We start from the raw sequence: 26388 nt of genomic DNA on the forward strand, positions 1-26388 counted from the left end.
GATATATGACCTCTCCTTACCCCTAGCTAGTGCCTCTGAGACTAGGTTCCCTGTGCCCATAATGTGAGGAAGAGAGGTCCAGGCTAGGTCTACCTGGATCCTGCCAAATTTTAGACCAAAGTTCTCAAACTGTACTGCCAAAAAGAAAAAACAAATGTAGTCACCCCCTGCTGTGTTCCAGCACAGCAGTACCACAAAATCCAGGATGTGGCACCTGGATCCTGCCAATTTTTGGCCCTAATGGCATAACTTCCACTGCTTAAATTTGTTTAGCTGCTTCTGCTGCATCTTAAAAATCCTGACCCCAGGGCACAAACTCCAGATTAGCCCTTTTCCCACCTCCCAGGTACCAAAATGTCTTGGGGGGGGGGGGAAGAGAGGGAAGGTGTTTGGTGATTTTCAGAGGAATAGTAGAAGCAACACTTGTTCTCGAGATTGATGGAACCATTTCTGCATTTGTGGCCAAACTCGGCCAGGCTCCCGAGGCCAGGTCCCTGCGGTGCTGGGATTCTGGGAACATCCAGGGTCAGATTTCCAAGGCGCTGGGAGCAGCAGCGGCTAACCAGGGTCCAGCGAGGCCGAGGAATTTGGCCGGCCCCAGGGCAACGTGGCCCCCTCTGCAAGGACAGACTTGGGGGTGGGGGTTGCAGGAGCAGCTAGGCTTGCTGCCAGGGGGCGCCGATGCCATGCGAGGGCTAGGATGCAAAACGCAGCCAGGGGCGCCGAGCTCCAGCCTTCCCGCAGCAGAGCCACCGCCCCCGCGGCGCTGTGATTGGCCTCCCGCTCGCTGCCTGCCCCCTACCTGCCCGGGCACCTGCCGCCGGGCCCCGGGCGCAGCAGCAGCGCCGGGGAGGCGCGCGAGGGGACAGAGAGCAGGCGCGGCGGGCCGGGCAGCAACCAGCCATTTAAGGCAGCGGCTCTGGGCGCGCTAATTCATTACCTCACACCCGACGGGAGCCAGGGCGGGGCCCGCCCCGCTCAGCCTATGGGGGCGGGCGCCGGGGCGGTCACCAATGCCAGCCCAGCGGGGGCGGGGCGGCGGCGCCCGGCTCGCGGTGGCTGGGCTTCCCTGCGTGCGTCGGCTCCCGGGTGGCGGCCAGGCTGGGGGGGACCCGCTCCCGCTCAGAGCCGAGGGGTAAGTGGGCGCCTTGGCAAGGGGGCGAGGGCAGCGCAAGGCGTCCCCGCGGCAGGCGGAGCGCAGGGCGCTGCCGGGGGCTGGCGCTGCGGGTGCCGCTGAGGCGCAGCGCGGGCTGCAGCCCCTCGCCATCCCCCGGCGCGCCGCGGCGAGGGCGGCAAGTGGAGCCGCCGCCGGGCTCCGGGACTGGCTGGCGGGGCTGGTGGCGTTAGCGGAGCGGCCCGGGATGGCCTCTGCTGGGCTGCCACCGCGCCGGAGAGCGGCGTTTGCGGTGGACTTTGCTCCGGCTCACCGGCAGGATGCGGTCGCTGCGCGCAACCTGCCCGAGGCGCCTAGGTGCGCTTGTTGCACGTTCCCGGCGTTATAGAGCCATCTGCCCCCGGGGGGATAGAGAACCGGGCAGGGAGCTCGTCTTTAGCACCCTCCCAGCCTGGCCTTTTGCGCTCTTTATTGGGGCGACGTTCCCTCTCCCACTGGGGTAGGAGCAGGAGAGAGGCGCAGTGTAAAGCTGTTTCCCTTCTCTGGATCGGCCATCAGACCAGTGCCAGGCAGCTGGGATCTTGCTCCAGCTGCATCTTGTCTAACAGTGCAGGATGGAGCCCGTGAGCGTTGGTAGCTGCATCCTTGAGTAGGACGCCTCCTCCCGCTCCCCTGCTTGGAGGACATGCGACAGCACCTGCCTTGGAGGGAGCTGGATTCTTGCATGGTTGATGTTAGTAGCACTCCCTGGGTGACTGTTTAGCCCGCGTCGCGCAATGCTCCCTTCATTCCACGCTGAAGAGAGCGCTGCCTTCACCGGACTTGTTCACCCAAATGTTCCAGGTGATATCTGGCTCTGCATTAATTGTGTAAATGTTTTAATTTTATTTCACCTTACTAACGTAAAACTACCTATTCCTGTTTCCCCAGAGCTTCTTAAGTCCCTCATTATGAAATCCCTTGTGTTTTGATACAGAACAGGCAGTCGCCTTATAAAGTGTCTGGTGGGTAGAAAGCATCCAATTATTAAAAACATTTCACTATTAGTTCGAGATTTGTCATATAAAGCTACACAAAGCAGATCTAAACAACCCTCCAAAAATTCCAGTTTCCGGCATACAAGAATGCTCCCAGAGAACAGACTGACACCAGGTAGAAAAGCAAAATACCATATATAAGAAAGAAAAAAGTGAGAAAACACACAATATTTTAAATTAGCCAATTACCTTTTTCAGAGCTAGTTCATTATAAAAGTAAGTAGTTGAAATTAATACTTCAAACTCTGGTAAAACTAGTGGTTTGTGAATGGCTGCAGCTCTACTTTGGGCAAGTAGGATTTTTTTTCTCCCATTAGTATTGCAAAATATTAGTGTTTGAATATTCAAGTATGAAAACGGATTTTTTTTAAGTTCAGAAATTTGGTACAGTGCATACTTTTTTAATTGTTCCCTGGGAAACACAGCTTTTTCACCATGAACGCTTCAAAATGTCACTGGGGCAGTTTGTGCAAAGACTTGCCTTTCATTTTGACATAAACCAGGAAAACTTTGAAATGTGATTACAAAAAATGATTTTGTTTTCGCTGATCTTGCTGCCAGGGGAGAATCTTTTAACATAGCTCTGTTTATGTCTTTAGATAACTTGTCCTTTATAATATTTGCATATCCATTCTCAGTGGGATTTAAAGATTTTTTTTTCTGTTAAAATGAAAAATTGAGAACAAATGGGGAAGTGTAAAGAATTTTTATTGTAGGCTGTGTTCTCAGGCTTAAATGATGATTGTTAACAAGAGCACAGATATGAAAAGTTTCAATTTTGGTTCTTAACATTTCAGCAATCGTTTCTTCTTGCCAGTAGCTACATGCCTTTCAAAATTAGTTACAACTTTTTTTTGTCTAATGGCTGTATTGAGCTCTTTTGTGTCTGTGACCACAGCCATATGTCTGCAACCAGTGTGTCACTTGTGACTGCCTAAGTGCAATGTCCACTGTTAAGTATTAAAAGAGCGTTCGGTTTTATGGAGCCATGCATAGAACAATTCACAGATAATGTAGATCCTCCCCCTCACTATTATTATATTTAAGATTATTGTAACTGGAAAAAGGTCTGTATACATTGAAGTTTATGTATGGCAGTTATTTATCGTTCTATCTTAATACATGTTTTAGGCTACAGATTGACTGACTGTGCTGAAAATGGAGCTATTTTTATTTATGACATTCTAGCTACACTACATATAGCTAAATGCAGTGTGGCTTTTCCTAAACATTGTTTTGTTAGAGCCCTCAACTTTGTACTAAAACAACAAAGACAAACTAGTACTCTTAAGGAGGAGAGGCCACTAAGCCTATCTGATGGTTATGTGTATCATCTGTGCACAGACTAAAAGACTTAATTGTATGTCTAGGTATAGACTGACTAAAGGATAAGCCATCTAATGTTTCAATTTGGGTAACTAGCTGGACTGAAATGTGCACTCCGAGAGGAAAAGCTCAATACAGTTACCAGGTAAAATAGCAATGCACCATAGAAATTCAAGCATTCTCTTGCATTACATAGTTTACTTGTCATACTAGTCTGATTTTTCTGCAGTATAAGGATGTGCCAATATTTGCAAACCAATTCTGATTTTCTTTGTGATGGTTCCCATAACAAGAACATCACTTTCTTCAGCATAATAATTGGCTGACTTACTTCACCCTCTTACTCATGCATACCTGCTGACCCTATTTAAGGAAGAGAGACCATAGTGTTTAGCAAAGTATTTTTAATTTTTCCTCTCTCTCTCTCTCTCTCTCTTTGAAAAGACCTTCTCATGCAATGGATTTCAATGAAATTAAACTAGTTTGTCTCTTTTTCACTTGAAATGCCTCTCTTTGTAAATATGGCATGTGTGTCATTTTGGTGGGTCAGAGCAACAATTATCACCTTTTGCTTGTCATGAATAGACAGTTCTCTCACACTAGTGTTTTAAATGCTTGCTTTAAAAGTGGAGAAAAGATTGATATTAGTTGACCTGAAGACCTGCTATAGTTAAGTGTCTGTTACTATTGTTCCTTTTAGAAATCTCATGTGCTCAGACATCTCCCCAGTGAAAGTTATCTTTGGCCTCAAATTGGCACAAGTCTGGAGTAGATTATGTGCAGTGGGTTGAGGAGGAACTTTATCAGATTAAAAATGGAGATCATTGTGTACATATAGGCAGGAGAGGTTCTTACATGCTTCTACTAGCCAGTTAAAATGCTTGAGTTTAACAGCTTTCATGATGGGGATGTGCATGTGCTAGAATCCAAAATGGCTCTGCTTTCTTGTACACCATTTCTGCTCTGTGTTTGGGTTTTTTTTGCTTTTGGATTGTCAGCTGCTTTGTTCCTGGAAATGAGATCTGCTGGTTTTCTGGGTTGGGTGTGTGGCTGAATATCGGAATGCACAGGTACTAGCAAGCCTTGCCAGGCTGCAAGGGCCTTTTTCTACCTAAGGGGATTTATCTACAGTACTAGTGATATAGTGTCTCTCAGGTTGATTTTGTGCTGGCCTTGTTTTCTTGGCATGCAGTAATTCAAGATATGTTTACTCTCTAAGGACTATACCCTAGGGGTATGCTGGCATAACTCTGTAGGGTAGACAAAGCATACAGTGATGGACGGGTTTTCTGTCTGTGTAGGAACACCACTTTTCTGAGCTAGGTCTATGGAAACATTCTTCTATTGACCTTGTTTTGTCTACACTGGGGATTAGGTTGGCAGACCTATGTCACTCGGGTGCGGATTTTTCACACACCCTGATCAACGTAGCTATGTTGACCTAAATTTAAAATGTAGATGAGACCTAAGTTTGAGTTCATCTGAACAAGTGGAAAATCATTCTCTGTGTGCTTGTGGTGCATGAGCATGAGACAGAGAGAGGCGGGTGGGGCAGTTAAATCAGCTTTTCCCAAGAAGAGGAGCTGTTTCAGGACTTTAGACTGGGCAGCAGGTATACAATTGGATTTTTAAAAGATAAGTAAATAAGAGGGAGCCTAAACTGTGCCGCTCTTATAGGTTTCTTTGCTGTTCCTTCTTTTTCTGCTATTCTTTTTGCACATATGTGCATGTGTATGCATGCACATGTCTTTTGTGTGGTCTGGAAGCATGTAAACATGGACTTTATCTGGTGCTGGAATAATGCCAAAGAGCAAGAGTGACAACCCAGACTTCTTCAAGGTCCATGTAGTTAATGCAGATGCTGAAGCTTTCCCTGCATCTACAGTGCTACTGTCCTCCCCAGTGGTTCTCAGCCAGGGGTCCGGGGCCTCCTGGGGGGCCGTGAGCTGGTTTCAGGGGGTCCTCCAAGCATGACCGGTGTTAGACTCACTAGGGCCCCGGGCAGAAAGCCAAAGCCCCACCGTACAGGATTGCAGCCCGGGGCCATGAGCTGTATCGCCCGAGCAACTTAGCGTCACGGGGCCCCCTGTGGTGTAAGGCCCTGGGCAATTGCCTTGTTTTCTACCCCCTAACGCCCGTCTTGGCTTTTATATGCAGCAAAACAGTTGTTGTAGCACAGCTGGGCTGTGGAGGTTTTATAGCATGGAGGGGGGTGGCTTAGAAAGAAAAAGGTGGAGAACCTCTGGTGTACTACAGCTGTCATAGAGCTAATTGCTGGCAAATATTACTTGCTTCAGTGTACTTCTGTCTCTCAAAGTTTAAATGTAGGGGACATCAAACAAAATGAACATGTTAGAGAGATGTTTGAAGAAAACTGACCATATAGTGAAGCCCCTGAAGGTAACAGCCTGTTTCACTGAGGGAAGCGCATAGAAACAGTATGCCTGTTCCTGTCAAGATATTAAAGGCAAATTTAAAGTACAGCATTGAATGGAGTATTTAGCCTAATTAGTGCTTTGAAAGTGCAAGTCCTAACAAATTCTGTTGACAAAGGAATCCCTATATTGGAAGGACCTGAGACCTTTTGGTTTTGAAGTTAAATGTTAAAGACTCTGTTTATCTTGAAAGGACTTAAAGGAGCACCTGGTAAAGACAGTGTCTGTAACAGGTAACAGTCTGAGTTCCCTCTCAAAAGAAAAGGACTGGAACAGAATCCCTCAGGGAGCCTTTATTAGGGTATGTCTGTACAGGTAACCCAGGGAGGCATAACCATGCTAGCTTTAATTTAGCTAGCCCAGGGAACGACAGCAGCATAGACGCAGTGGCAGGGGCTAGCAACATAGTACATACAATACTTGCACTGCTAGCCTGTATTGAAGCCTGTGCCGACACATCTGCATGATGTGGTCATCCACACTAGCTAGACTAAAGCTAACACAGGCTATACCTACCCCATCTATGATCATGCCTTCACTTGCAGTGCGGACATACCTCCCCACTCTCCCAAGCTAAGCAATGTTGGGGTGCACCAGTCACTGAATGGCTAATCTTAAAGAAACTCACAGGTGGTTTCAGAAAGCACTGCTGATGATTCAGTGATGTCTTCCCCCCGCCCCCCATCTTATCTGGTACTGAACCACTGCCTGCACAGTATGCTGCTAGATGTACTTGCTCTTATGGATTAGCGGTAAAACTGATGAGGCCATTCATTCATAGAGTTTAAGTCCGGAAGGGACCATTAGATTATATAGTCTGATTTCCTGTATATCACAGGCTATTACATTTCACCCAGTTACACCTGTTTTGAGACCAATAACTTGTGTTTGACTGATATACGAAGGCATTCAGTCTTGCTCTGAAGAATCCACTGCTTCCCTTGGTAGTTTGTTCCAATGATGAATCACCCTCACTATTAAAAGTGTGTGCCTGATTTCTAATCTGAATTTGTCTGGCTCCAGCTTCCAGCCATTGGATCTTGTTATGCCTTTCTCCACTAGATTAAAAAGCCCTTTATACTTAGTAACTTTTTCCCTTGAAGGTACTTATACACTGTGATCAAGTCAGTCACCTCTTGATCTTCTTTTTGATAAATTATACAGATTGAGCTCTTAGTCTCTCACTGTAAGGCATTTTCTCTAGCCTCAAATCATTTTTGTGTCTCTTTTCTGCATCCTGACCAATTTTTCAACAGGTCATGACTGGCCATTAAAAATTCCACGGTGCTTATTGTAATAATAGGGCTGTTAACTCCATTTTCCTGACCAAATTCCATTTCTGTTAATTACATTCTGACTGATTTCCTGCTAGATTTTTAGTTGTTCACAGTATTCCATGTGCTAACTAGTTGTATAGAATTGCTGTACGCTTTTGAACAGCTGCTGTGCTCCTCCCCATTTTAGTGGTGGGTGAAATGATCTCTTATCTACCTCCTGGAGAGCTGAGTCCTCATTAGGCAATGTTTTGGAAAAATGTTTTAAGATCCACGGATGAAAAGGTGCTATAGAAGTTCAAAATAGTAGTATACTACAGAAAAGAGGTCAGAACATGAGTGGTTCAGGCTGATACGGAAGCTCTCCCAAGGTTAGTGGCTTGACTTAATTTGGCCCAGGCTCTTATCTGGAATTAAAGGCTACTGTGGCTGGAACTCTGGAGCTGTTTATTTAATGAAATACAGGAGACAGTTGAGAAGAGCTACCAGGCTAAAATAGAAAAAAAAATACTTTGAAATTATCACTTTGTATGAGTATTTTGTCCAGCCGCTTCCTCACAGCATAGCAAGGAAATGACTGGACTGAATAGTGGTGGCTCCTTTCATGCTGTATTGTAATCAAGTGAATTTGGACCCAGCCTTTTCATTGCAAATAGTGGAATATTGTTCATATATTTCTGTGAAACCTGTAGTGGACCTGTTGGCTTGCTTCCTTCCTATGCATGGACAATTGCAGAATATTGTGGGCTTGATTCTTTGTTCCACTACAGTCCATTGGAGCTACTTTGCCAGCAAATGGCAACCCAGCAGATCTGGGAATAGACTCAATGTAGGAGGAATCCTCAGGTGATGCAAAGCTAGTAAGGTGGAGAATAACTCATCATACAATTCACCTGCATACTGAGGTGTTGATGTTGCCGGTTGGAGTAAAAAATTCTTGTTACAATGTGATTGTGAGGAATGTTGTGTGTGTATGATATTACTGTACATGCCAGAGGTGTATGTGACTTATTTACAGAGCGGTGGAGTTTAGCTGTGTGTGTGTGTGTGTGTGTGTGTGTGTGTGTGTGTTAAGGTATGTTAAAGAAGGATATCTTAACTGGATATATCCTTGCTTTTAAGGGTTAATGTTGTGGTGTGTTCCCCCTTTAAGCAACCTGAGGAAGTTTCTGTTTTCTTTGTGGAAATTGAACTTACTTTACTTTATGTACATCAGCAATCTTGCAACATTTATAAATTATAAAGGTAGTTATCTTTGGTTTTTGTAATAAAACAATAACAACCATTTGGTTCTCAGATCAGAATCAAGTCTCTTTTTTTTGTTTCTTTTATCTAAAGCAGTTCTCTTGAATGGCATGTGTAACTTCATAAAAGTCTGAAATACTATTTTGCAAACTAAAAGAAGCATTAGGAAAGGTGTGTAATCAGTATTATTGTATTATTATTATTTATTATTATTATTACTGTGTATGTAAATTGGCGGCAATGAGCATTTCAACAGTTGTCTTTATGCAGCTCTGTATAGTCTACCTGCCTTACCCTGTCCATAGTGCTAGGCACAAGTACGCGTTTAGGCACACAGTTCCTCATAAAGCCAATTAAATGAATGAAAGTTGCATGGCTAAGTCCTTCACAATGCTTTGAAAAATTGTGGAAAAGATCTTTAGGCTTCACTCTGCAGTGAACAGTACATGGTCCACATCTCACAGCAATCATGCCATTTGCTGACCAAGTTGAGTGCTCAGTATCCCGCAGATTTGGGCCCAAATTGAAGAAATTCAGTCCAGAGCAGAGCTCAAAAAGGGACTGCAGTAACTCTGATTCTAATTGATAGCTGTAGATGCACTGCAAGGGAAGCTTGCACTGAATTGCCACAAGCAACTACATCTGAATAAGGAGATTTCATTTCTCCAGTTGCTAATCCCTTTACTCGGTATAAATGTTAACCCCAAAATGAGGAAAAAATTCCCTCTGAGTTTTGTCCCTGTTGCTTTAATGTGACACAATTCTATTTTCTGTTTGTAATTATTTATCTATAAATGCACTTATGGAATATTTTTAAAACAGCAAGATCAAATTTTGTCTATATTTAAGCAAAACAGAGAGAGAGATGCAATCAAGAAAAAAGAAAAACTAAAAAACTAAAAGGGTTTAGTGCTATATGCTAATGTTGGGGTTTAGAGAGCATGACCCCTTTAAAACCTCATCCTGAGGGAGAGGAAGCGCTGGTTGTTCCGAGGGGAGGGGAGTGAAGGAGAGTGAGGGCCTACAGTGAACAGGCCTTTATGTAGTGAAGCACCCAAGAACCGGTCCGAAACCCAGGAGGGACAGAGCGGCTGACCGGAGACATCCCAGGACAGGAGCTAGGAGGAGCACCGTATCAGGAAGGAATCCCCTGAGGAGCACAAACCAGAGCCAGACCCAGTGTTACTGTCACCCGGAGCTGTATGGGCCTGTGAGTAATGGGGCTTGTGACTTTGCATTGAAAATAAGGAGGGAGCCTGTAGCTAGCTAAGTTGAGAGGTTGTCGCTCTGGATTTGCAGAGTGTGGCAGAAGGGGGCACTGGAAGGGTGTGTTTCGGGAAAGTTTACTGGCATGGAAGACAACCAGGAGCACCCAAGACTCACTGCCTGACTGGAACTCTGCCCAGGATTCCTGAACTCTGAGTCTAGATGCAGGACCCCTGTGGGTCCACATTTTGGATGTACCCCTGTTCTTCCTCTCTCCCTGTCTTCTACCCACTCTTGTTTTTCCCCATTCATCACTTTAAAAATAAATATTTCCCTTCTTTATATTTGGTGTACTATTGTGTGTGTTTACTGTAGGGGGTTTGGAGCAGGTGCCTATGGGATGGAAGGGAGTTTTGCTGCATTCCAGGGCATGCCTTTTCTTGCCCAGAGCTGCCCAGAGAACAAATTCCATCTTGACCACAAGGGCGCTATTGTTACATCTGGTGGCCCGTATGGGGACTTCAGCTGGGAAGTCTCTGAAGCTCGGGATGTGCTTCCCCGCCCTTGGTGTAGCATTCTGTCCCCCATTAGTGGGGCTAGGCCACCTATAGCTTTATGAGCCTGCTACAGACTTGGCTAATAGAGGAATATCTTTTAGCTCATGCATTAAGATCAAGAGGTCCTGGGTTTGATCCCTGCTGCTGACTACTCCATATGGGTATGTGCAGTACACACATGCACACAGCGACATCATGCACCCTGAGCACTACTCTGCAGAGCAAAGAGACACCTGAGTGATTTCTCTCAGTCAGAAAAGCAAAGAGAGGGGATTACTAAAAGATGTGTGCCAAGGTGTGCGGATCTCAGAAACTAAGGGGGTGCTGTTGATAGGGTTTCTGGAAAAGATGGAACCCAGTGAAATTGAGGAGAACCTAGATGCAGTGGGAATACTGGAGAGAGTGAAGAGCTGCAGCTGTATTTACATCCATGTAGTGAAAGGCCTGGTATCTCTATGTACTCACGCGAAGGAAGTATCTGGACAAGGCTCCCAAATTGCTGCAGGTGGGAGTTACCCCCTAGAAAATCCTGGGACCAGAACAGCGCTTTGTTGGTATGCTCACATCACTTGAGGAAGATTCATTAGAGAGGAATTAATCTCAGCACTGGGAGGTGCTCTGGCACCTGCAGCACCCAGAATGTTAGAGTGGGCTAACAAGCTCGGGAATGCCCTCAAAGATGCATTGAAGCCGGCATATGAAAATGCACCATACAAGCAGTTATGTTCTTTCTCAGGAGTGTCACCCATATCCTTGGGGAAGGATGATTATGAGACCTGGAGGGATTTTGCAGTGCCCCTTGCCCAAGAGTGGGAATGCTCAGATGCCCAGAAGCAGAAATGGGTGCTCAAGAATCTGTGTGGACCTACCATCTGAATCGTCCAAACCCTGAAAGACTCCCAACTGGCTACAATGGTGCAAGACCATTTAGCCACTCTTGAGAGCATCTACAGCAACACTGACAATGGTGAAGAGCTGTATTATCATTTCCATCACACCTATCAGGAGCCCCGTGGACGTCTGTCAGATTTCATCAAGAGACTAGAGCACTTGCTGCAACAGGTAGTGATTCCACTGGGTTGGACCAGATCCTTCGGGTCACCCAACAAGATGGGATGATAATGTGGAAGGAGGACCCAACCCTCCCCTGTTCCATGACCCTATCTGAGAATACCTGAAGAGGAGGAGTGATCATTGTGGGTGGATGCAGTGATGCAGCTGAAGAAGGCAGGGAGTCACACTGCTGTAGGGCTCGAAGAAAGGGAAGAGGCCCCATCGGTGGTGGCTCTGAGAGAATTGACCTGAGAAGTGGCCATGGTGAAGACTGGGACAATCCCCATCTTGCAGGTGGCAGGGTAAGTAGCAGGAGTGGGCTGCAAAGGGAGGACAGTTGAAGGGGTGATAGTCCACAAGAAGATACCTGTTACAACTGAGAGAGAATTGGGCACTATGCCTTGGACTACCAGAACGAGACAGACAATGTAGCTGTATCCCGACAACTGTAGTGAACTGTTGGGGAGCTCCAGGGAAACCCTGAAAGTCCAAAGCTCCCCAGGAAAAACCACAGACAAAGGTTAAACCAAATGGGCTGATAGGACCCCAGACTGCAGTGTTTATCCATATAGGAGGATGATTGTGTGAGGCATTGTTGGACAGCAGATGGCAGATCACCATACTTTATTAATCTTGCTACCAAGAACACCTGCGGTATTTATTGTTGCACCCCCTGTCTGGCCTGACAGTCTGGGAAATGGTTGTGACTTCTGCCCTTATTGGGGATATATCCTTTTGAAGGTCCGATTTCTGAAGGACAACACAGGGCAACCCAGGAAATAGAAATGTTGGTGCTGGTCTGCTCAGATCCGGAATGAACAATGTGTGCACCCTGAATCCTAAGAACAAATGTAAACCAGTTTCAGAGATTGGTGTGGAAGTTCCATGAGATGGTGGGAAACAACTACCTGCAGGAGCTGCCAATGCATGCTTTATGTAAAGCTGCATATTGGAGAGTGAGGGGGCCCGCATCCCAAGAGGAAATTGAGGATAAACCCTTGGGGAGGGACAGTTTCCAGGTGGATTCCTCTCTTTCTGCTCAGTGAAAGGACTGCCTGTGTGAGAACTTAGTCGAAAGGAAGGCTGTTTTCGCTATGCACAAGTGGAATATAAGTTGTGCTCAAGATGTGGAGCACCATGTCCAAATGCAGGACAACTGGCCTTTACGAGAGGGGTCAAGATAATTAACCCCCACTGACATCGAAGATGTGAGGTGGCACCTGCGGGAGCTGGCCGAAACTAGTATCGTTGAGGCATCCGGGATCCTATACACGTTGCCAGTTGCTGTAGTGCAAAAGAGAAGTGGCAAGGTGTGCATGTGCATTGATTATCACACTCAGAACTGGTGGACGCTCCGCAACCAGTACATAATACCTTGGATAGCCTGAAAGGCAGTTGCTGGTTCTCTATCCTTGATCTCTGCAGTGGATACTATCAAGTATCCATGGCACAGAAGGACCAGGAGAAGACAGCTTTCATCTGCTCCTTGGGATTTTACCAATTTAATCATGTGCTTTGGGGGGTGTCCAGGGTTCTAGCCACATTTTAACAATTCATGGTGTGGGTGGTAGGGAATGTGCACCTGTTAGAGTGCCTGGTGTACCTGGATGACATTGTGGGATTTAGGCACACTTTAGGAGAACATGAAGCTCGACCATGCAAAGTCCTGGAGCTTTTGGAAGAGACTGGCTTCAACTTATCCCTGGACAAGTGCATCATCTGCCAGATGTGTGTAAGGCATTTGGGACACACAGCATCTACAGATGGTATGGTTGCGGACCTGGAGAAAGTGAAGGCATTAACCACTTGGCCAAGGCCCATGACCTTCAAGGAATTAGTTATTTCTGGGATTCTGTGGCAATTACCGCAGGTTGATAAAGAATTTTCCCCACATTCTGCATGAAACCACAGAGCTCACTGAGGGATATCCCCCATAAATAAGAAGGGGAACCCATGCCGGGATCAATACTTTAATGTGAGTGCACCTTTCAGAAAGCAGTGGACTGCCGAGTGTAAAAAAGTTTTCTGGAAAAACATTCGACAACTCACTCAAGCACCTGTCTTGGTGTACGCTGATCCCACCCAGCCACGTGAGTTTCATATTGATGCATGCTATACCGGGTTAGAAGCTGTCCTTTATCAAAAACACAAGGGCAAATTTCAGCCAGTAGCTGTTGCAAGTCGAGGCCTCACGCCCCCTGCGAGGAACTACACTGCTCATCAAGTGGAGTTCCTGGCATTAAAGTGGACTGTGTGAGAGGTTCCATGACTACCTCTATGGGACTGAGTTTATCGTGAAGACTGATGATAACCTTTTTGCTGTATGTCAAGAGAACAGCAAAATTATCTGTAGCAGGGCGCCGGTGGTTAGCAGCACACTCTGCCTATGATTTCACCATGCATTATTGGCCCAGGCAATGGATGCAGATGCCTTGTCTCATTGGCGTTAAACTGAGGACTGATCTCTCAATGCTTGGATGGATGTGGGGATTCCTGATTTGAGAGCATTATGCCAGTGGGTATCTGATGTAGAGGATAAATCCACAACTAATGGAGAATGAGTGATTGACTATCTGTGGTACCACCAGAAGCCACACCCACACCCACAGTCTACTCAAGTTTTACTAGAGTAAAGGACCCTCTGCTGCCCAGACTGAGGGATGAACAGATGGAGCATTCCCAGTGAGCCGATTCACAGATGACGGATCCCCTTTATGGGTTGGAAAGGGGAAAGGACTTCAAAGCTATGTGGGTGAGTCGCCCAAAGGGAGGTCCTTTTGCTAAAGGAATGGATCCACCTATTGGTTTGCGACAGGAGACTTTTTAATGAGGGCAGAAGCCCATCGTGTTCACACCTGCACCAGGTGTAATCTGACAAGACTGCCTAAGCAGGCAGTTCCTCTTGTCAACATCACAAGTTTGGCACCCAGGAAGTGTGTCATTATGGATTTTCTGTCTAGAGCCTGACCACTGGGGTACTGCTAATATCTTTGATGGTGACTGACCATTTTACTTGTTACGCCCAGGCTTACCCCACCAAGGATCAGAAAGCTTCCATGGCTTCCAAAGTCCTGCTTGAGAAGGGATTTTGGGAGCTGGTTAATAAAAGAACCGTGCAAGATCATGGGGATCAAAAAGTCTCATGCCACCCATTACCATTTGCAAGAGGATCTGCTGCCAAAACAAGTGAACTGCACATAGTTCAGCATGCTGGGAACCCTGGAGCCTCGGCAGAAGAAATACTGGAGCTGGCATGTGGAGCACTTGGTACGTGCCTATAACTGCACTTGGCATGATGCAACTGGGTACACACCATATATGCTGATGATTGCTTGAGAAGCCCAATTGCCAGTTGATCTCTGAGTGTTTTCACACGGGGCGCTACTGGAAACCTATTTGGGGTATGAGACTTGGCTGAGCGATCAATTGAAGGAGGCATATCAGATAGCGACACAAGTCTCGGGTCATCAGAATCAACAAAATAAAGCCCTTTAGGACTGGTGAGTGAGGTAACAGGAGCTCCAGATTGGTGATTGAGTTTTGGCCTGGAATCAGGGAAAACACAAAATTGCTGGCTGATGGGAGTCGCACCCATACTTTGTAGAGGAGAAACTGTGGGACCTACCAGTATATTATATATGCTCAGAGGGCAGTTATGACCCTGCCAGATCTCTCTGCTGGAATCATCTGTTACTTGTGGGACGAGTACTGTTCCCTAATGAGGATGTTTCCATGGATTCTGAGCCTGCTAGCACCATGAGTTGGACGTGGTCCTGGTGATGATCTACCTGGTCTGTCTGGATGCCCAGCTCCTGGGGGAGTGAGGATGAAGTGAGGTATAGCAGACATCCTGTTTAGGAGGCTCCCACAGCATTGGTCCTCCTTGTCATTGCACAAAGACATGGTGAAGGTGGAGATCCCATGCTGACCGTTCCAGAGGCTCCACTGTGAAGTGAGTCCCTTACACTGCCAAAGCTGTGGGGGGCCCTAGAGGGCCCAATGAGGAAGGGACAATGTGGGAAGAGAATGCTGTACTTTGAATGGCCACTCTAAACCTACATGCCCTTGACTTCATGCCTTACGGACCTGACCTTTTGCCTCCATGGTGAGTGGTAGCACTTCAGCTGGTGCCTGACAGCCAGCCTAGCTGTTCCTCCAAGGAAGGGCAGCCTGGGCATGTGCTGATGTATGATCATTTATACCACAGGGTGGGAGGGGGGGGAAGCAAGTTGCCTTGTGGGAACCTATTCCACCCCCAGGGTCCTGTGGGTGTAAGGACCCAGGGACTAGAACCCAGTTCTGCAGAGTTTGGGGTGTCTGATATTCCCACAGTGCCACCCCACAGCCAGGCAGAGCTGCATCCAGGGATCACTGCAGAGAGTAGGCACTGCAGGAAGTACCACCCAAGAGACCAGGAGTGACAGTATCCTGTGGCCTGCTGATTTGGCCAAGTGCCCTTCCTTAACCCCAGGGGTTGCCCCAGGAAGTTGTCTGGGCCACTACACAGACTTCAGACTGCTTCAACGCCGGAGTTTGCCTTGTCTTCTGATCTCCGGTCTCTCATTCCAGTCTGGATTCAACCCCTATTCCTGCCTCTTGATGCTAGCCTGGTACTGCCTCTGATCTCCAGTCTTCGACCTCGATCAGACTCTGACCTGGTTGCTTACGGGACCTGGCCTTGCCACTCCTCCAACGCCTGCCTGGTGACTCCTATCCCTGGTGGTCAGACATCATCCCACCTGAGACTTCTGCACCAGACTGCCTAAGCCTGGGTCCCTTACAGTGGGTTGGATGCTGGGGATGCTCTCAACCAGTAGGGGACCTGGGTCTGCTGCTGGAGATCTGCTGCCTAGAGTTGCCCACCTTGCTGTGGACAACAAGGATTATTTTTTGTTGGGGTTTAGAGAGCATGGCCCCTTTAAAACTTTGTCCTGAGGGAGAGGAAGGGCTGTTTATTCCAGGGGGAGGGGAGGGAAGGGAAGGGAAGATAGAAGGACCCACAGGGGCATGTGTGTGCCAGTAGCTTCAGCCAAGAGGGCCTACAGTGAGCAGACCCTCATTTAGCAAAGCAGCCAAGCATGGACAACGGGTGTTGTAGGCCAGGGGAGGCTTAGCCCTGTCCACGCTCCACCCCTGAGGCCCTGCCCTCATTCCCCCACAGGGTGGCCAGGGAAGGCAGGCTGGGGCTCCTTTGGCCTCAGGGGGAGGTGGGGCTTGGGGATCCTCCGGCCATGCGGGGGGGGGCCTCGGGCAGAAGGGGTGGGGCTGGGGGCTAGTCTCCCCGAGGGACCGGTTCACTCACCACCTATGCAGCTAAGAACTGATTCAAAGCCCAGGAGGGACACAGCGGCTGACCAGGGATGCCCCAGGATGGGAGCCAGATGAGCACTGTGCCAGGGAGGAATCATCTGAGAAGGACACTCTGGAGCTGGACCCAGTATCACTGTCGTGCACAGCCGTACGCGGCTGTGAGTACTGGGGGTTGTGACTTGGCCTTGGGCAGAGACAATGTGTAACTGTTGATAGTGGGAGGGCCAATTTAAAGTAGCGGTTTTCAAACTTTTTGAGCTAAGCTCCCCCTTTGTGTTACAAATTTTGGTTATGCCCCTCCCACCCAGACAAAAAGAGGTGAGTCGGGGTGGACGTGGCACTCCCGCCCCGAGCCCCGTTGTGCTGGGCTGAAGCCTAAGCCATCTGGCATCACCGCTGGCTCCCCTGAACTTTCCTCTGTGCTCCCCAGGTGGCGTGCCCCATAGTTTGAAAACCTCCAATTTAAAGGTTCTGGTGGTATGCAGCACGGTTTAGGGCAGGGCATATAAACCCTGGCAGAAAGCTGGGGGAGGGGGAGCACGTGACCCTCCTCCCCCTAGGCAGCACCTCTTGGGAGGTTGTTGCTCTGTGTGGGTTTGCAGAGAGCGTTTGAAGAGGGCACTGCAGGGTTTTGCTGGAGAAAGTTTACTGGCACCAAAGACAGCCAAGACTCTGCAGGACTGGAACTCTGCCCAGTATTCCGGAACGCTGAGTCTAGATGCAGGGCTTAGTCCCCGCAGGTCCTCGTGTTGGATGTTACCTTGTTCTACCTCTCCCCCTATCTTCTACCCCTCTTGTTTTTCCCCATTTATGACTCTGCACATCTATATTTCCCTTCGCTATATTTGTACTATATTTGTACTATTCAGGGGTGTGTGTGTATATATACTCCGGGTGCTTAGGAACAGGTGCTGCTGGGGCGAAAAGGAGCTTCTTGGGAAGGAACCGCCCCGCAGAGCAGTCTCCGTCTTGGCAACAAGGGCACTATAGTTACAACCAATTAAAATCTCTCTTGTATAAACAGCATCTAGAATGCTCTGTTAAAAATTGTGTTTCTGCCTTTTGCTTAGATTGCTCGGAAGGATATAAGCAGTGTTGGATGCACCTGCTAATCGTGCCGAATATTTTTTAAATGAGGACTGACTAATGTGATGTTTTGATCACTATTTTGCTTCAGAATTTGAAAAATTTGAAAATTCTAGCCTATACGTTCCACAAATTGCCCAAAAATATGGGTTCTGATCCTACTTGCATTGAAGTCAATGGCATACCTGCCAATACTTGAAAATAAACAAGATTGTAAGGAACATAAAACTCGAGGGTCATACACTTGGCTACTGATGAAGGCTGAGCACTGTGTATTATCCAACTTAAGTACATATGGCTTTTCAGTTTTAAGGACCAGCTGAGAAGGTATTTGAGGGGGAAGAAATCTTTGCTTGGCTGGCCTCAGAAACTGACAGTGTAGCTGTGGCAGGTGAGGCTGGAACTGTTGTGACAGTGAAATCAGACAAGAAGAGGAAAATTCCAAGCAGACGTGGATGGGAGTAAAAATGACTTGTGAAGGCAAGGTGAAAAATGTCCTGACAGAAGATTATGCACTCCTTGTTTCTTCTGTAGGCTGAGCTTATTCCATACACTGGGGCTCCTTGCATCCATCCGTTCCACTCCCCGCCCCTCCAAAAACAAACAAACAAACCTCCCTCTGTGCAGATACCTCCCCATCCTCCTCTGTTTCAGGGACTCCCTGCCATGTGCCAGGGGCTCTGTGTCCAGTACGCCACCTGCCCCCCTCATTTCCCCCTTCCCACTATTCTCCTCCCTGCCACATACAAGGGGTTCTGTGTCACCCCATGTCCCCCGCCCCCCATACTATTGTCCCCCATTCATCCCTATTTTCCTTCATACCACGGTTACCTATTTGTCCCCTGCCCCATGCCAGGAGCTGGGCCACTCTTCCCCCCACAGCGCGCCCCCCCCCCCCCTTCCCTCCTACCTCTTTTTTTAACTCCCTTTCTGAAAGAGAAATGTTTCATGGTGTCAGCATGTTAAACTAGTGGAAGGCTGGGCAGATATTATGCTGGAAGGTGTTAATGGCTGCCATCAACCATTTCTTTGATCTGTAGAGAATTACTGAGATGGCTGAAACTGCTGGCTCTGAGGGTGTGTTCACATTGCAATTGAAAACCTGTGGCTGGCACCTTTCAGCTGCCTTGGGCTTGTGGGGGCTTTGTCGAAGGGGCTGTTTAATTGTGGTGTAGACATTTGAGCTTGTGCAGGAATCTGGGCTCTAAAGACCCGGGGATGTGTGTGTGTGGGGGGTCTGTCTACACAAGCCCCGTGAGCCCCGGTCAGCTGGCATCACAGGGGTCTACCTGCAGTGTAGACATACCCTATGCGTGTCCTCCCCCCTCATTTCCTACCTTTTGGTTTTTCTGATTTTTCACTGAAATTGAGTTCAGCTCACTGATACCTAGGATATTCCCTACCATTTTGGAATTGATCTCCGGCAGTGTTCAAAAGTTGTCATGCTACAGACCGAGAAATGCCACCAAGTTCCCACTCAGCCAACTAAACAAATATGCATATAGAAAAGGAGTACGTGTTTTCATTGATCTGCATAAAGACTGTTCCCATTTATCCTATTTAGCAGGCAGGGAAATGGGGCGGCCAATCAGATGGGATTTCCCCATAGACTAGTTTTTTTCCTCTCCATAAACTCATAGTAGGGTCTGAAAACTCAGAGGGTTGGTATCTATGCCTGGCAATTTTATCTTCAGTGGAAGTAAAAGAAGGCCTATGATCTGAGGCTTACAGTTGTTTGGGAGGCATACACTGTTGACTAGAGGTGAAGTTGATAGTAGGAACCTATTGCCCCACAAATTAGAAAAAAAAAATTATCACCCTGGGATATAATGCTTGAAGGAATTGTTGCAATCTGAGATGAAGTTTTCCAACCTGTAGGGAAATAGATTTTCTTATAAATGTAATCTTTTCACTGTGGGCTCAACTCTTCCTGTCCCACTCTACAGGCATGGAAGGCTCAGAATTGCCACAGTTCTCTCCTTTGGGTGGGAAGCAGGCTATGTAGAGGCCAGTCAAGGGAAGCTGCATCTTTGGTGTCCCATGGAGCAGTGGTTCACAGTGGTTCCCATGGAGCAGTGGTTCCACATCTGTGTCATTGAAATTTAGGGTTTGGAGTAAGCAGGGGCTGGAGGCAGGGTGGATAAGCTCATGGCAATTCCTTTGCAAGGGAGAATGTAGCTGGTAAAACTGCTGATTCTTTTTCTCCCAACCTCAGTGGAGAGTCCAACCAGGATTTGTCCCTGTGTGCCTGTCTTTAAAAATGTCTTCTGTTCCTGTAAATAATGTGGACTGAAAACTTTACTTATTTAGTTCACAAGACTTTTGACCTTGTCGCAGCCAGCTGGTGAATAGTTTTAGAGAAAAAAAAAATTACTGATCAGCGAGGAGAGTAATAATTCAAAACTGTTTTAAGATACACAGCTCTCTCTCAGCTTAGCTGGATTGTGTCTAAGAAATTGAGGCTGTAAATAATTATACACTGCATAGTTAGTAGAATAAATTGGCTGGATTGCTCTAACCCCTTGACTCCTCTATCCTAGAATGTACACTTCAGTTGATACAAAAGCTAGTGTCTCTCCATAGTTAATGTTGAAGCAAGGCTTCCATTATAAACCTGTGGTGACACCCATTTGAAAGCAAGCTACTTGAAATCTTAGGTGTGGTCCGGTGCCAGGCCAGAATATTTCTGGAAAGCTGGAGACAAATTGGACAAGGCATTTGGGAAAGGAAATAGGGAGGTTCGAAAATGTAGGCGATCTCACTTTAGAGAGTTTTCTAATGCTGTGTTGTAATGTCGTAACTCAGAGATTCATAGATTCATAGATTCATAGATATTTAGGTCAGAAGGGACCATTATGATCATCTAGTCTGACCTCCTGCACAACGCAGGCCACAGAATTTCACCCACCACTCCTACAAAAAAAACCTCACACCTATCTGTGCTATTGAAGTCCTCAAATTGTAGTTTAAAGACCTCAAGGAGCAGAGAATCCTCCAGCAAGTGACCCGTGCCCCATGCTACAGAGGAAGGCGAAAAACCTCCAGGGCCTCTTCCAATCTGCCCTGGAGGAAAATTCCTTCCCGACCCCAAATATGGCGATCAGCTAAACCCTGAGCATATGGGCAAGATTCATCAGCCAGATACATGGTTTGGTGTAGATATCTTACATTTGAGTTAATAGGCTGCCATTGGTGATGAGTGATACCTTTGTCTAGTTCTGTGTGGGGTGGGAGAAAGAACAATACTTACACTAGAAACATCAATGTTCCGAATGCTTCATGCTGGCTCGTGCCTCTTTTACACAAAATATACTGACTTGCTCTGCTGCTTCCTAAGCAATGTCAGGGCCTTCGTGCAGCAGGTCACAAGGGGCTGGGCTGGACACCGTCTGCAGTAACTGCTTTAGAACATGCAAGACCCACAGATGTTTCTGTAGAGTTTATAAACTACTGAAATTATAAACCCCACAGGAAATTTAAAGCCAGTGAAACCCACAGGTCTTCCATATTTGAGGGTTGGTAAATAGAAAAGACAATCTCTGCTTTCATTTAAAACATCCCAGGGCTCTAGCCATAAGTGTACAGCCCTCTTTCTAGCAAAATAAACAGATGCAAATCATTGTAAACTGATCACTAGGGCTGAAAGTTTGTGTCCTAAAGATCACAGGGTATTCGTGCGTCTTCTAAGGCTACCCAGCACTGGCAGTTGGGATGCACGGACATGTTAGCTGTAGGTTCCTGCATTTTTGGGAGGATTCCAGATCATTATGCGGCTTCCATTGATGGTACTTGGATAACTATGCTCTGGGCTTGTTGCTTGCAGCTGAGTTGGCACCTCTGCAGTGACTAATCTGGGCAATCTGTGACCACAAGGAAAGGCAGTTCAGTAACATGGGAGGGAACGTGATCTAGTGGACTAGGCATGGAACTGTAAATAAAGGACTTCCACATTATAATCCTAGTTCAAACCTGAATCTTTCTGTGACCTTGGTCAAATCATTTAACTTTTACAGCTTACTTTTTCCATCTCTATAATGGGCAATAATGTTTACCTACCTCAAACTGGAAGGGGGAACAACAGTTTGTAGTTTGTGAGAATGAAATAGTATATATAAAGCACAGTATATGTACGATTCACTGGGCTGCACACACAATCCTCCAGTTGTTTGGGCCAAAGGCATCCTGGAACCCCAGTTCATTTGAACAGTTATTTCACAAAGCTTTTTTAAAATGTTGGCAGCTGTGCAAAGGCTTCAGCACAGAGATGATATCCAGCAATGGGAGGCTTAAAGGAGCAGAGACCTAAATGCACATAATGTTTTTATGAACATGAGTCTGTTACATTTGTGGTGCATCCCAAAAACTAACCTTGTTTCCTCTCCTCCCTGTCATCATCCCCCCCCACCCCCCCACCACCACCCCAGGCCGGCTCCAGGCACCAGCGTTCCAAGCAGGTACTTGGGGCGGCAGTGTTTCTGTGGTGGTGGCAATTCGGCGGCAGCCCCTCAGTGGTGCTGGCCGGGGCGGCAGTTTGGCGGCAGCTTCTATGTTCCGCCGGCTGCGGTGGCAAATTGACAGCAGCTTCTCCCCTTTGCCGTCCGTGGCAGCAGGTTTTTTTTTTTCAGTGCTTGGGGTGGCAAAAACTGTAGAGCCGGCCCTGCCCCCCCCACACCCCTCGCAAAAAAACCCAAACAAACCCAAGAAGGGACAAAAATATCCTAAGGCCATCTTTGTTGTATAGTAGTGTGAGCATGGTGGACTGATGTTTGGGTGGGGTGGGGGAAAGAGAGTGGTGGCAAAACATTGGTTCTCAGGCCTGCTAAAAAGTGCTCAGGCTGGCTCTGTGGAGTTTATAAGTTTTAGATGACTCTTTCTCTCTCTCTCTCCCCCCCCCCCCATAGTTCAGTAGGCTTTTTGGGTGGTGTTGAGGAAAGAAAAGCAAAATTACAGTTGTTTGGGTAACCTTAATTATATATTTTCATATTTTGTATGTGTGTATTTAATTCAACCTTTATTTAGAATTTCTTGACTTTTTAATGTTCAGGTTTTTAAATATACAGTGCTCTCAAGTTCTTCTTCCCTTAAAATTGCACAGAAGCTGGTGTTTTTGTTTTCCTTTTCTGCTGCTTAGAATGTAAAGGAGAATCAAAATCCTTTTTAGTTAATCCTAAATCAGAGATGGGCAAACTACAGTGGCCCGCGGGACCGTCCTGCCCAGCCCCTGAGCTCCCGGATGGGGAAGCTACCCCGGCCCCTTCCCTGCAGACTCAGCACGCTGTGTCACTGGCAGTCTGGCCCACCGCTCCCGCCAGGCAGGGTGGTGGTGTGGCTGTGAGCTCCTGCCGCTCTGAGCAGTGTGGTAAGGGGCGGGGAGGGGTTGGATAAGGGGCAGGGGATCCCGGGGGGCAGTCAGCGAGCAGGGTGCAGTTGGATGGGGTGGAGGTTCAGGGGTGGTGGTCAGGGGACGGGGAGCAGGGGGTTGGATAGGGGGTGGGGGCATGGATAGGGTCAGGGCAGTCAGGGGACAAGGAGCAGGGGGGGTTGGATATGGGGTGGGGTCCCGGGAGCAGTCAGAGGGCGGGGGTATGGATAGGGATCGGGGCAGTCAGGAGCAGGGGGGTGGTTTGATAGGTGTGGGAGCAGGGGGGCCTGTTAGGAGGTGGTTGGATAGGGCAGAGGTTCTTGGGGGGGCAGTTAGGGGATGGGGAACAGGGGGGTTGGATGGGGGTGGGGTCCTGGGGGGCAGTCAGGGGGCAGGGGTGTGGATAACGGTCGGGGCAGTCGGGGGACTGGGAGCAGGGGGTTTGGATAGGAGCAGGGGTCCTGGGAGGGGACAGTCAGGGGACAAGGAGCAGGTAAGGGTTGGATGGGTTGGAGGTTCTGAGGGGGGCAATCAGGCGGTGGGAAGTGGGACGGGACAGATAGGGGGTGGGGTCCAGGCTGTTTGGGGAGGCACAGCCTTCCCTACCCAGCCCTCCATAAAGTTTCACAACCCCGATGTGGCCCTCGGGCCAAAAAGTTTGCCCACCCCATCCTAAATTCATAACCATGCTTGACTTTTTAAAAATATACAACTGGTCCATATTCACTTTGGAATATAAATCTCCTTCCCATGATTGTGCTGGGTTACATAGTTTTTGATAAGTTAAATTGAAATTCTGTTTTTGATTAATGGGAAATAATGTAAAATTAATGGAGTTAGTTTCTTAGCTTTCATGTTTTGCTATTCTGTGCCTGATTAAGTCTCTTAATTTTTGTTTTCAAGGGGTTTGTGAACATTTGTCCTTGAAAGCTTACTGAAGTATTTTATTTGTATTGCCTGGAAGGATGTAGCTTCAGTTGATGATGAATCAGTGTTTTTCCTAAACAAGATACAAGGTATCCTTTTTTGCTAAGCTTCCTAGTGTAACCAAGGATTTGTACAGATAAATTATAGATAGGGCTATCAAGCGATTAAAAAAAATTAATTGCGATTACTCTCACTGTTAAACAATAATAGAACACCATTTATTTAAATATTTTTGGATGTTTCCCACTTTTTCAAATATATGATTTCAATTACAGTGCTCACTTTAGATATATTTTTGATTACAAATATTTGCTCTGTAAAAAAGAAACACAAGCAGTATTTCAATTAACCTCCTACAAGTACTGTAGTGTAATCTCTTTATAATGAAAGTTGAACTTACAAATGTAGAATTAAGTACAAAAAATAACTGCACTCAAAAACAAAACAATGTAAAACTTGAGAGCTTAGAAAGTCCACGCAGTCCTATTTCTTGTTCAGCTAATTGCTAAGACAGACAAGTTTGTTTACATTTACAAGAGATAATGACACTCATTAAAAAATATGCGCTAATTTGTGACTGAACTCGTTGGGGGGAGAATTGTATGTCCCTGTTCTGTTTTTTAGCCGCAGTCTGCCGTATATTTGATGACCCAGAACATGTTGTTCGTTTTTAGAATACTTTCACCTCAGGTTTGACAATACACAGAGAAGGTACCAATGTGAAATTTCTAAAGATAGCTATAGCACTTGACCCAAGGTTTAAGAATCTGAAGTGCTTTCCAAAATCTGAGAGGGACGAGGTGTGGAACACACTTTCAGAAGTCTTAAAAGAGTAACACTCTGATGCAGAAACTGCAGATCCCAAACTACCAAAAAAGAAAATCAACCTTCTGCTGGTGGCATCTGACTCAGATGATGATAATGAACATGCATTGGACTGCACTGCTTTGGATCGTTATTGAGCAGAATGCGTCGTCATCAGTATGGACACGTCCTCTGGAATGGTGGTTGAAGCATGAGGGACATATGAATGTTTAGCATATCTGACGTAAATACCTTGCAACGCCGGCTACAGAAGTGCCATGCAAACGCCTGTTCTCATTTTCAGGTGACAGTCTAAATAAAAAGCAGACAGCATTATTTCCTGTAAATGTAAACAAACATGTTTGTCCTAGCAATTGGCTAAATATGAATTATGACTGCGTGGACTTGTAGGCTCTAAAGTTTTACATTGTTTTGTTTTTGGGTGCAGTTATGTAACAAAAAATCGACTTTTTTTAAGTTGTACTTTCATGATAAAGATATTGCACTACATTACTTGTGTGAGGTGAATTGAAAAAAACTATCATTTTTACAGTGCAAATATTTATAATAAAAAAATATAAAGTGAGCACTGTGCACTTTGTATTCTGTGTTGTAATTAAAATCAATATATTTGAAAATGTAGAAAAAATACCAAAAAATGTAATAAAAACTAAAAGATAGAAAACAAAGGGTAGGAATAAATGGTCAGTTTTCAGAATGTAGAGAGCTTACAAGAAGTGGAAGATTGGACAAATGACCAGGGAAGAGTATAAAAATGTTGCTCGGGCATGTAGGAATGAAATCAGAAGGGCCAAATCACACCTGGAGCTGCAGCTAGTGAGAGATGTTAAGAGTAACAAGAAGGGTTTCTTCAGGTATGTTGGCAACAAGAAGAAAGCCAAGGAAAGTGTGGGCCCCTTACTGAATGAGGGATGCAACCTAGTGACAGAGGATGTGGAAAAAGCTAATGTACTCAGTGCTTTTTTTTGCCTCTGTCTTCACGAACAAGGTCAGCTCCCAAACTGCGGCGCTGGACAACACAGCATGGGGAGTAGGTGGCCAGCCCTCTGTGGAGAAAGAAGTGGTTAGGGACTATTTAGAAAAGCTGGACGTGCACAAGTCCATGGGGCCGGATGCGTTGCATCCGAGAGTGCTAAAGGAGTTGGCGGCTGTGATTGCAGAGCCATTGACCATTATCTTTGAAAACTCATGGCGATTGGGGGAAGTCCCGGACGACTGGAAAAGGGCTAATGTAGTGCCCATCTTTAAAAAAGGGAAGAAGGAGGATCCTGGGAACTACAGGCCAGTCAGCCTCACCTCAGTCCCCAGAAAAATCATGGAGCAGGTCCTCAAGGAATCAATCCTGAAGCACTTAGAGGAGAGAGAAGTGATCAGGAACAGTCAGCATGGATTCACCCCCAAGGGAAGGTCATGCCTGACTAATCTAATCGCCTTCTATGATGAGATTACTGGTCCTGTGGATGAAGGGAAAGCAGTGGATGTATTGTTTCTTGATTTTAGCAAAGCTTTTGTCACGGTCTCCCACAGTATTCTTGCCAGCAAGTTAAAGAAGTATGGGCTGGATGAATGCACTATAAGGTGGGTAGAAAGTTGGCTAGATTGTCGGGCTCAGTGGGTAGTGATCAATGGCT

The 26388-nt window shown here is 46.7% G+C and overlaps 1 protein-coding gene across 1 annotated transcript in view; it reads left to right on the top strand.

Moving 5' to 3' along the window:
- Positions 1-1067: 1067 nt before the first annotated feature.
- The window catches only part of TPPP (tubulin polymerization promoting protein), a 105887-nt gene continuing 80566 nt past the window's right edge, over positions 1068-26388 (top strand). The window contains exon 1 of the mRNA XM_077810896.1: positions 1068-1135. The gene's annotated coding sequence lies outside the window, so the exon portion shown is untranslated. The remainder of the gene's footprint in view (positions 1136-26388) is intronic.

The sequence above is a fragment of the Eretmochelys imbricata genome, chromosome 2 (genome assembly GCF_965152235.1).
Source record: "Eretmochelys imbricata isolate rEreImb1 chromosome 2, rEreImb1.hap1, whole genome shotgun sequence".
NCBI lineage: Eukaryota > Metazoa > Chordata > Testudines > Cheloniidae > Eretmochelys > Eretmochelys imbricata.